This window comes from Mya arenaria, chromosome 4 (assembly GCF_026914265.1).
Source record: "Mya arenaria isolate MELC-2E11 chromosome 4, ASM2691426v1".
NCBI classification, from domain to species: Eukaryota; Metazoa; Mollusca; class Bivalvia; order Myida; family Myidae; genus Mya; species Mya arenaria.
In genome coordinates, this window is record NC_069125.1 from 30,981,171 (window position 1) to 30,993,972 (window position 12,802).

Below are 12,802 nucleotides of genomic sequence, written 5' to 3' on the forward strand. Positions count from 1 at the left end.
TCTTTCGTCGTTGACGACACCAGCTTTTGACCGCCACGAACTGAACCGCCCTCGACCATCTCGTAAATGATTGGCGCGTCCTCTGGCAAGTCAACCACCGTCTCGTCTTGCAGTGATCTGCGGTGATATATATCATGTTATTTATTCCGGTCGATAATACATTTACAAAGTCCGTGATTAAGTAATAACAAATAACAACTTACGTTTCATGATTTTCTTGGAGCAGTTCACGGTCGGGCCGGGTCACATCGAAATCGGACGTGTCCATGTCGTACTCGTCCCTGAAAAAGAATTACACATTTTCAATGTCCGCGATTCCGTTTTATATAACTATTACATAAATAATAACATATAACCTTACCTACTACTTGTAACCTTTTTATGGAAAAGTACCGTACCTGAAAGATGCCTGTTCGTGGGTGATACTGGCGGCTGCGGACATCTGGCTACCCTCAAGAACACTGTCTGTTGTTGGCAGTCGCATGATGTGGTCGGGTGTCCTTGGGACGTCGCTGTGGTTGATCGTCTCGTCCTATAATGTTAAAATGTTTTAAACACAAGCTATTGGTTCATCAGTTTAAACCATTTCTGAAACTAAAATTTGTCGAAATTTGAAATCTATGTTAGTTATATGTTTACCAAATTCATCATCCAATCTCATAAGAAAACTGTAACATACCTGGACTTCCATAGACTCTTCTGGTCGAGTTTCATCATTACACGTGATGCACGTGAACTCTATCTCGGTCCCATCCACGTTCGCAGCATCATACTGGGCAATGGATATACCGGTACCACAGCGTAGATGTTGCCAACGTTCACATATATGTCGCATTCCACGGCGCGGTGGTTTGCATAAACACCTCTGGAACAGTGGATACAACGAGCGCAAGGCATACTTATAGATCTTATCAGATTTATGGCAGAGGAAATTGTGAGGATGTAAACCTCAACTCTTGCTTTATATTAAATAAACGATGTGTGTTTGTTGCAATTCTTGCAAACTGATTTTTAAAACTGGCAATTTCTGTTGCCTTAATTAGTTATAATTGTACCCGTAATTATCGGCGGTATATTACAAAAGAAACAAACATTACACTGACAACCTTTAATTGGCAATCATAAAAGTGTGAAAACCCATTGTAACGGCGCACTTTCAATTAAATCAGATGAAACGGAAAACAAACAAATATGACTATTCATAGTTTATTTCAGAAAGCAATCGATCACATATGAAAACATTAATATTCACATTTACAATTTTAAGATAAACACATATTACGTTCATTATTATTCGAACTATTATTATACTTTATTAAAAATACATTGATGTTTAACATTGGAATTTCATGGGATTTTTCAGTTACATTAAAGATAATTGTCATACTGAGCACTAATATTCAAGTATTTATTAACAAATTTCAGACCAATGAGTGAATAATTCAAAAAAAAAAATGTTTAAAAACAATATAAATCATGGTCCGTAAATTTCTAAATCTGGTCCGTAATGTCCCTAAATCTGGTCCGTAATGTCCCTAAATCTGGTCCGTAGTGTCTGGTCCGTAATGTCCATGGTCCGTAGTGTCCGTGACCCTCACCCCGCACCCCGGTTATCTCCCTTGGACTTATCTACCAGCTAGGGACCAGTCTCAAGCGATACCTCAACACCATTCCCATTAAAAATGACACACAAGCTATTGTTTCTTTACAAATTTATTTTCATGATTGAAGTTTCTTTGCTTTTCTTCACAGATTCATTTTTTTTAATCAAGATATTTGAAAAATATATGATTTTGTGCGGGATTATTTATTCACATTTTTCACCAGATGTATTTATAATTTAATAGTTAACCATGTTAAAGAACATTTAAGTAAATATGAAAATATAATATGTGATTGTTTCAAGTTTTGTTATTCACCTGTTTGATAAACACAACTAATCGTATTCATTGGAATTAATATGTGAATTAAAACAAAAATAGCATACATGTTGTGGTTACATTACACTATTACTTCTTCATAGCCGAATTTGGGGAAGAAGTAATATTGAAATGTAGTCACAACATGTATGCTATTTTTTTTAAATTCACATATTATTTCACAAGTAAAGGCTTTTGTATTCGTTTATTAATGAAAGGTAATTAATGAAATATTAGTAAGGTTGATTGTATTATTAAATACAATATTAAAAAAATTTTTAGACTGGTTAATTTTCATATGCAACGCAAGTCTGTGTTGAGATTTTTTGGGATATTTTCAGAAACTTGATCAAATTTCTCCAACTAGATGCATGTTCAGGTGAGAATAGCGGTTGCAATTGAAAGATTTAAGGTTTATCTGCATGTTGGCTGCATGTTTTTGTTGCAACTTTTCGTTTGGGTGCTTTTGTAGGCACATTTCGATGAAATTGGAGTTGTTTCACTTTACTCTATTTAGACAATACGAGATTTTCTGACTTTGTAAAAGTGCCGTAATTCATAGTTATTTATGCTAGATAGTTGGTATGAGTGACCCCTTTGCTGAATCTGGAGAAAAAAATATATATTTTAGTTTATTTTAGGTAAAATGTCACTAAATTTTGTAAAGGTCAAAATTCAGCTCATTCCCTCCAAATCACTGTGGTATTAGACAAACTCTTTCATACAAAGTAAAAAATGACAGTTAAGTTATTAATTATGTAAATGGGGTGGGTTCGGGAGGGGTTTCCCCTCCCGACAAAAACCCCTCCCGACAAGCAATGTAAATAAAACCTTTTTTCTCCTGCATATAATCAGAAAATGCGGGGTCATCAGTTCAGTACAAAAACAGTGGCGGTTTTTGCAATATTTTTCAGAAGTTTTTAACATGCTTGTAGGTGTGCAATTTACTCAAGATTCCTAACAGCTGTTTTAACATGAGATAGAATATGGTAGATAAATATTTTCTTCTCAATTTGTTCTTAAAACACAGTATATGAATTACTAAAAAAGCAATATTGTTCGTGTAAAATTAACAAGACATTTACAATGCCAGCTCTAATATAGCAGGGTTCGAATTTAGACTCGCATACTCGCAAAATGCGAGCGACATTTGAAAATTGCGAGTGACTTTTATTCAAGCTCGCAAAATTCTGCGAGTGGCTTTTTCTAGACCACAAAATGTTAAAAGAAAAGTAGAATAAACATGAACTTAACTCCGCTATGTAGTTGAGTGTAAACAGCCTATAAGTGGCATGTTTACACAACCAGTATAAAGAAGACAGTACGGAGTCACGCTCTAGTAAGTTTCCAAAATAGAACAAATACGGAAAAAGCCGAGTTTTATTACGAATCTTTCTGGGATGCTCCGAGGCATGCATAAAACAAAGTGAATTAAAATGATGTAATCGCCTAACTCAGTCATTGGCTAAATTTAGCCCAACTGTCAAAGTTTTTGTTATCAAAATGCGGCCAGCATCTGATGAGTCTTTCCATACTTCCCAAAAAGAATAAGCCATCAACAAGTTCTAGTAGTCGAGTCACTCAAGATTGATACTTTTTAATATTCATAATATGTCTTAGGTGTAAATTTCTACTTTAATTAGACAATATAATTATAAGGGAATAAAGCAAATGATAAAATTGCAAGTTGATTTTTCATTTTGCGAGTTGCCTCAAAAAGCACTCGCAAAATTTTGCGAGTTCTCCTCAAAGTTAAATTCGAACCCTGTATAGTAAAGCATAGGCAGAGCTTCCATTAAAGGAAGTTTGGAAGTGTATTACTCCCTAGAAATGGGTTAAAACTTCCAAAATTGATTCATTGGAAGTACAAAAACTTCCATAATTTTTAAGTAAACTTCCAAAGTTGAAAGCTTGGAAGTTCAAAATAACAAAACCTGGTGTCAATATTAATTTTAAGGTCACAATTTCAATCAGTCTTTAAGAAAGATGAATCATTATAGTATAAGTATGTGAATTTGGCAAGTTAAAGTTGCAAATTATTTGATTTTTAATACTAATTGAAAAATAGTGGAAAAAGATATCTTATTCGGGAGACCTAAACTTCCACATTTCAGTGAAAAACTTCCAAATTTTATTGACAGGAAGTTCATACTTCCAGATTCAAATTCTTAATGGAAGCCCTGCATTGGCATAGCAAAATTCAAAACATTTTTATTATATATGCTTTGTGGTGATTTATAGACATTTATAAACAATAAAAACAATCTTTCACTGTTTCAAACATATTGATATATTTTTTACTGTTTGAAATTAAAGCCAGCTCTAAAATAGATATATTGAATGCCAGTGCTAAGAGGGCTGGGACACAATTTGAACAACTTTATTACCAAGATAATGTAACCTTTGTATACAAATTATAATTTGTTGCCCTACTTCAATAATTATAATTGAATGCCATTTTATACACTTTTAGGATCTAAAATTAAATTATTATGTTTGTGATAGATGCAAAATATTTCAGTTTGTTACTCTTAAAATATAGCTCTTTATTCTCACTCAGTGAAATTCATGTACATCAGGATTTTACACTAAAACAAAACAAATTCACTATTTATTCTTTCTTTAAGTTATCGCACATAGGTGATGGCATGGTACCATATTCTTTATTTAGATTGTCAGAAAATGTGAATGCATCTCAGTAGCTCAGTTGGTGAAGAACTCGCCCTGTTAGCAAAGGGGTCCCGGGTTCCAGCCCTGCAATTGTTGTACATTTTTCTGTCCCAATTGTACTTCAATGGATAAATCAAATTCTAACAATAAATAATGACAATTTAGCAGGTGGAGCTATGATCCTATTCATGTCATGTATTTTCATTTCTCAGTGATTGAATTTAAAGCTGCACTCCCACAGATTTACCGTTTTTACATGTTATTTTATTTTGCCTTGGAAAGAGCAAATTTTTGTGTAAATATCTGCAAACCAATGAATGATAAAAGATTGCTGAAAAAAGATCGGATTGCAGATTTTTATATTTCCTTTAAATTATGCACTAGTCAATTGTAACCACGCCCCCCCTCCCCCCCCCCCAGGTCCGGGGGTATACCGGGGAAAAGGGCCGTGTTTTTACTTTCCAGGTGGCCCCTCAGGGCCAGGTGACCGCGGTGGTTTTGTCTTAGCGCTAAATTTAGCGGAGATTGGGCCTTCTATTCAGTCTTTATACCCGGGGTTGCATGGGTGGACCGAAAGTCAAAGTCCCCGCTATTCCCCGGACCTGGGGGGGGGGGTGTGGTTACAATTGACTGGTGCATTAATGTTATATGTTTTTAAACCCCGTTACTAACGGTTTAAGAAAAATGAATAAAAAAAACATTTCTTTGAAAATTTATAAGATATAAATATCTGCGATCAAATTTTTTGTCTGCAGTCTTATATAACTTGTGTCCATGCATTTACACAAAAATTGGCTCGTTAAAAGACAAAAATAAGAAAGTTGTCAAAACGTTAAATCTGTGGGAGTGCAACTTTAAGGGACACCAGATTGTACAGTTGTACATTTCCTTATTCGCAGGAGACTAGACAGCTTTTTCTTTTAACAGTTAAATTTCCCAATTTCAGCATTTTCACGATGTAAAATTATCCAAAATGTATTGGGTCTTTTTCCCAAATTGGGCGGAAAAAGCCCTGTTACTTAATAATGTTTTAGGAAAAGTATAATTCAAGGGACATTTTCATACACTTGAGATCTGTTTTTGTAATGATACAAAAATCAGCTGATTCTTTCATCTAATACAAAAACAAAATAATGTCTAAACTGTCAAATGTGAGGTTGCATTTGTAAACTTCGTCTTTGTTTAGGAAATCTGTGAATATAACTTTCACCACCCAGAACAATAGTATCAATATAATACACCAGTCAATTGTAACCATGCCCCCCTCCCCCCAGGTCCAGGGGTATACCGGGGACTGCCGGGGAAAAGGGCCATGTTTTTACTCTCCAGGTGGCCCCGCAGGGCCGGGTGACCACGGATGTTTTGTCATAGCGCCAAATTAAGCCGAGATTGGGCCTTATATAGAGTCTCTGGGGTGCTAGGGCATTTGGCCGGGGTTTAACCATCAGTTCGTCACCGCCCTGTGGGGATTTTACCCGGGGTTGGCTGGACCAAAAGTCAAAGTCCAGGCTATTCCCCGGACCTGGGGGGCCGTGGTTACAATTGACTGGTGCATAAGAAGTAATAAATATTCTAGTTACTATTTCCTCATGTCAGGGACAATTCAATTAAAAAATTTATGGAAAAAAGCTGTTAAATACTATCATGTTGTTGTTTTTTCTAACTTTAAATAATATTTATTCCCTGTGGTCGGTCGGTCTGTTGCAACTTTGTCCAGAGCATAACTTATGAACTACTAGATAGAATTGGATTAAACTTCATACAATAGTGGAGCATAATGAGAGGAAATGCTGTGTACAATAACCATAACTCTATTCTTGCTTATTACTGAGTTATTGCCCTTTGTTACTTTTTTTGTCTGGAGTATAACTTAAAAAGTATTAACTTGCAAACTACTATATGGAATTTAATAAAGCTTCATACAGTGATAGATCATAATGAGAGGAAGTGCAGTGTACAGGAACCTCAATTCTATTTCAGCTAATTACAGAGTTACTGCCCTTCGTTACTTTTTCTTGTCCCGAGCATAACTTGAAAACTATTGGATGGAATTTAATAAAACTTCAAACAGTGATAGATCATAATGAGAGGAAGTGCAGTGTATAGGAACTGCAATTCTATTTCAGCCAATTACAGAGTTATTGCCCTTTGTTACCCTTTTCTTGTCCCGAGCATACCTTGAAATCTACCGGATGGAATGTAATAAAACTTTATATGGTACACCACAATGAGAAGGAGTTCAGTGTACATGAATCATTACACTATTTTAGCAAATTACAATGACAATAGTCTATAAAATAAAGTTGTCATTTATAGTTTGGCTTTCCAAATAGTTGACTGCACAGTGCCGGATGAATGCGGTGGTTTTGTCTTTGCGCAAAATATAGCAAGGAACGGGCCTACCAAGAGTCCCTGGGGTGCGGGGGCATTTGGCAGGGATTTTACCATTTGTTCGTCCCCGCAGGGCGGAGATTTTAGCCAGGGTTGGCTTGACTGGAAGTCAAAGTCCCTGCTATTCCCCTGACCGGGGGGGGGGGGGGGGGGGGGGGGGGGGGGGGGGGGTTACAATTGATGGTGCATAAATGCCAGCTTCACCAACCCAACTCAAAGCCTTTAGTGAATGTCCTTCTGAAAATATGATTTTTAATAATTACATCAACCAGGTATAGTGGATATTATATAGGTATTTTTTAGTAATCTAATTCCTTAATAACTTATTATTAATTTGCTATTGTTTGCAACAGGTTGGAGATGGGGATGATGACAGACCAGCCAGCCGAACTTGAATTTGAGTAAACATCATGCGGTAATTTATTAGTATTTCACAATCACTTTATGAAAATGTATCCAAACAGTAGCGGGTTTGAATCTTTTAATTTTATCTTTTCTGTTTGTTTCATTCCTAAATAACATTGTTTCATGCTGGTTGTAAATTATTTCCGGTCACGGCCATGAGATTATATCATTTTCTATTGAAACAACAACCTCTGCGTGTTTGTCAGTTTTGTGAAACTATTTTGTTTGCTTTTTTATAAATTTCAGGTTTTTGACTTATCCCTCAATACTTTTTATTGGTTCTTTTTTATAGCCACCTGGTTGCTGAAGCTCGAGAGGACCTTTTTGGACAAAAAATCCTGTTCAAGATACATTAGTTCTGTCTGGAATTCCATACCACCTCCAGAGGATGGAAAATGCCTTCAAGTAAGAAGAGATTCTAAGCAAGTGCATTTCTGACTCCTCCAAAATGCTTCTTTGTAGTCAATTACCTCGGAGTTGTTTAATACCGGTACTCTTTGCAAAATATTCAAACATAATATATTTCATCTATTCTGTCTTCATCTTTGAATCCGTCAAATTACACTATGACTATCAATATGTGACTATATCAACGTTATGAATGTTGACGTCATTTCCTGTTCATTATATACATACAACCTGATGAAGGCCGAATGGCCGAAACGTTGTTTCATAAATTAATAATTTGTGTTGAAGTTGGACCTCTTTAATTATCACCATATGTGACTATATCAAATTTATGACTACATAAAGAATTGAGTATGCCTCAAATGATTGTTAACTGGTTTACCTTCACAGTAGTAGTTAGTACTCTTAATTCTCAATAAGTTTCGGTTGAACTGTCTCAAATAGTAAAGTAACCGACCAGCTTCTTCTTATTCTACTGAAAATTCATTTAGTTTTCCAAATTTGAACCGGCCCTATTGCCATTTGAAATGTCCATTTTGGCCGGCAGCCGGTTCTTATTGAGAACACGGAGTACTTTTATTCTGTTAAAAACATTGCATTTATGCTATTTGCAGATTCTGATGTGCAAGCAGCCTGAAGTGGTCAAACAATTTGAAACTGGATGCAGCACAGAATCCCATATTTCAAGAGAATGCAGATGTTAGTCACCCCTGTCAAACTTGTTTGTGTGTGAATAATACAAAATGTGACATTTAAAGCAAATATGTAATAATTGAGTAACGTATAGACAGTTGCAAAACTCTGTTCTGTTAATTTTGTGCCATATTTAGCATTTAAAACCAGATACTTTTGTTTGTTCGGTTTCTTTTATTCATGATTTTTTCAAGAAGAAGTCAGTTCGTTGTATAGGAGTTATGGTGTTTTAACTGTCAATGAATCCAAGATCACTGTATGTTGTTGAACTGATATATATATATATATGTTAAACATTTAAGATCCAGCTGTCAGTACAGAAAACATTGATTGTGCTTTTGAGAACACTGAATTTTATCAACATAATTTGACACTGTACATATTGCAAGCATTTTTTCAGATAAATCTATATAAATTAGTTGTAGATAACTGTAGCCTTAATTTGTGCATATTAACATATGTGAATAGTTTAATAGCCTTATGATGTCATTCTGTATAAATTATATAATATAATCATTTTAATTGTTTCAATTGTTTTCATATATAAATGGTTTTGTAACTGAAATTTGGTCTTGCTCTATTGGCTGGTACACTCAACAAATATAAAAAATATATGAAATAGTGCTTTATATATATAGTGAGCTCAGCTGACAGTTTTTCACTGAGTTCTTGTTTGGGTGACATGTTCCAACAATATCACTGACTTTATTATTTTTATTGTATATTCTATATAGGTGATAAATTTAGAATATATTTTCAGCTCTGTTGAATGTTGATTGTAATTGCAATTTATCATTTCTTTTTAGATCACCCTGTGGGTTAAACATTATGTGAGGGTTAGAAGTCATTTGATTGTAATTACACCTTGATAAGTTTAAACTTTATTATACGGGGTCTTGAAAATCCCATGATATGAGCAATTGGTTTTGACTATATTCATGCTTCATTTAGAATATACCTCATAAGAGGTCATAACATATTGGGCCTATAAAAGTTGGAAAATTTTAACATTAATTTATTCACACAATTTTATTTTCCACCAAATGTAAAAAACAACCTTTTTATCAAAAAGCAAGACAAAAAGGTCACTGTTGGTGATCTGTAAGAATACATGTTTTGCTGCAAATTTAACTGTCACAGGTCTTTTGGTTTATACCTGATTTTAGCAAAGCTGTTTACAATATTCATTAATTGAAATTTAGATAATTTTGATCATTAGACATGATGTTTGTCAGATTTGTCATTGCAAATACAAATTATTTTAAAGTTTATTGAAAGCATCGTTTAGATAATTCTGTTCTAAACAACACATTAGTCATTAGTTCATAATTAACATTTTGCAACTTTTTTGGCGGGGGTGGGGTGTATGTTTTTTTAACAAACAAATAAGAATATATTCTGTATTCTCACTGAGATATTTTGCAGACAATATGCCAGAGCTGCTTGGCTACATATTGTTCATATACAATCATAATTATTAGTAATTGATTAAATGTTTTACCATCATATTTAAATAAATTTTTGCCCATTCAATTTAAAGTTTGCGTACCACCTCAAATATTTTCAAAGTCCATTGATATACTGTTTTGAAACTTCGCACGCTTGTTCATCATCTTGCCCCCAACCTGTACACAGGAGGAGGTCACTGTATCGAGCATTTTGACAGAATTATGCCCCTTTTTTGACTTAGAATTTATGTGTAAGTTTGCGTACCACCTCAAATATTTTCAAAGTCCATTGACATCTGGCTTTGAAACTTTGCACGCTTGTTCACCATAATGCCCCCAACCTGTACACAGGAGGAGGTAACTCTATCAAGCATTTTTACAAAATTATGCCCCTTTTTCAACTTACAATTTATGTTAAAGTTTTCGTACCACCTCAAATATTTTCCAATTCAATTTATGTAAATCTCAGCACATCATTTATTGCATTAAAATCTAATATAACAGTGATCAATGCATGTTTCGCCAAAACTTTTCCGTCCATACTCCGAAAAGCGGCGGAATGGTCGAGCGCGCTGTCTCTGTGACAGCTCTTGTTTTTATTTATTTTCTGTTTGTAACATATTCCTCAAATGCGTTTGTGTACTTGATCTCAAATGCATAGTAGCTTTAATTAAGTTAATTAAGAAGAATAACTCTAAATTCATATAAAATATAAAGTAATGCATTATATATAATGTTTACACTATTATTGATGCATGTACACTAAATAAATTGCTAACAGCAACAGAACTGCTTGTTATTTAAAAAGTTTTATTAACATATACAAAAAAACGTTTCCCTTTTACTCCTAGTATGTTTCACTTAGTCATTAAGTAAACTTAATGTGTCCGGCAATAACACTTCAAGCCCGTAGAGGCAGCGCCTTAGTTCATATTATCATATTCAAAACCATGTTAGTACCTTTATCGTATGTTTTCTGGTGATTTATAGATTTATTCGTGAAACAAAAATGCTATTTCACTGTTCTTAACATGTATAGTTTTCACTGTTTTGAAATTGTATCCCACTCTCAATTTCAACTCAAACGTCAGCGCGCACGGCTGGGACACAATTTTGAACGACGTCATTTCCGAAATAACGTTACATTCGCATACAATTTTGCGCGCTTTTCTGAAAAACTACAATAAAATGTATAATAAAAAAACAATGTTTGTTTCAATGAAAATCGCACTAAATGTCACCTCATGAACATCAGAATTAAATATATTACTCGTGAACAATAGCTCTTGGTGCTCACTCGGTGAAATATATAACGATCTCACACCGAAACAAACAATCTTCTAAGTAGTTGAAGTTAAAAGAAGGGTGTATGAGTTTTTCCAACGATTTTGATAAATTTGTTTATACATGTTTTGTACAGAAATGATTATATCCCAGAAAATTTTAGCTCATGTTTCTGTTTAAGTGTTGAATATAGTTGTCTTTTTCAGAAACATCGAGGATTATTACTAATAAACTATGTAAGTTATTTATGAACTCCCGAGTTGTGGATAATGATTTGTATATGTAGCACTATAAACAGACTGCAGTTGAAACTTGAATTTAAATAGGATTTAAAAGAATATGCATAAAAGATGGATATCTTTTGACTATGCTATGCACGACATTGTCACGTTTAACAAATGTGAAAGGAGTCTTTCAAAAAAATTTGAATGTAACTTATGGCAAAGATTTTCTTGCATACCGAACAAGTGTTTAAGGTTAATTAATACATATGTTACTATATATAGTAACACATTTGTTCAGGGATTTCGCCATTATTTGCATTCATGACTCAGCGATTATCAGTTTTGCGACCCGGGCCGATTTTCGAATTTCAATTTTAGGGTCTGTAAAATAATGCCTTGACTAAATAAATCAAAATTTATTGATCTGCTTGAACATATTTATTATTAAAATCCTAAAGGGAGGCAAACGCGAACCCAGTTTAGGACCATATGCTAGTGTTTGATAACCAGTGTGGACCGTTAGGGCGGCGTTGTTGTTTTTCTGCGTTGACATTCAAAAATAAAACAAAGGAAGCGGCAAAATTGAATTTACTTGAAAAACAGCAACTGTTCATACATGTTGACATCATCAATACGAGGTATTGGTTTATTTAAGCACAAACAGTCGTTCTTCTTGCTAAGTGTTCATGTTTATTAAATTGAATTCAGTTATTCAGGACATGAACAGATAGATGTCAGTGATTCGTACAGAAAAAATCGGATAGACGTGTTGTGGAATTTTCAAAGTGATCAATTGAAATTGGAATAGGAACATAAAAATGACAACAAAATGCTGTTTGCCCGTTTGGCTCACTCTCAAAAACTAAATAATAAAAATTTAATTTGAGAGTGAGTTAACTCATCGTAGTCAAGCGAGAGCGAAATGAGAATGCACAACTGGATAGCAGGCTAACTTTAAAAAGCAAACTTAAAAAAAAAGAAAAACAAACATATGTATTAATGAGGTAAACACACGGCGTAGCCGGGCCGTTGAGTGAAAATTGGCCCTCGTGCTCATAATGTCCCTCGACTACGTCTCGGGCCATTATGAGTCAATCGGGCCAATTATCACTCAACGGCCCGGCTACGCCGTGTATTAACCTCTAAGTAACAACTTGTGGAAAAATTGATCTTCCACCCCCAAGGAATTTAAGTCACGTGCAGAAATGCGCATTTAAAAACAGTTAAAAGTATAACTTCATTAAACTCTAAAAAATCCAATGAGCAAAAAAATGTAAAAAATAAATAATTCTTTTTTACAAAATTATTCAATCTCTGTAAAACTGCGATCTTCTTACGAATGATTTGACGTCAACTAGCT

The 12,802-nt window shown here is 34.4% G+C and overlaps 1 long non-coding RNA gene across 1 annotated transcript; it reads left to right on the forward strand.

Annotated features, from left to right (window-relative positions):
- The first annotated feature begins 2,228 nt into the window (after window positions 1-2,228).
- LOC128231542 (uncharacterized) lies at window positions 2,229-10,819 on the forward strand. The gene is made up of 4 exons (XR_008260383.1): window positions 2,229-2,298; window positions 7,334-7,395; window positions 7,678-7,790; window positions 8,408-10,819. It is a non-coding gene; the product is annotated as an uncharacterized LOC128231542 (long non-coding RNA).
- Window positions 10,820-12,802: the final 1,983 nt, after the last annotated feature.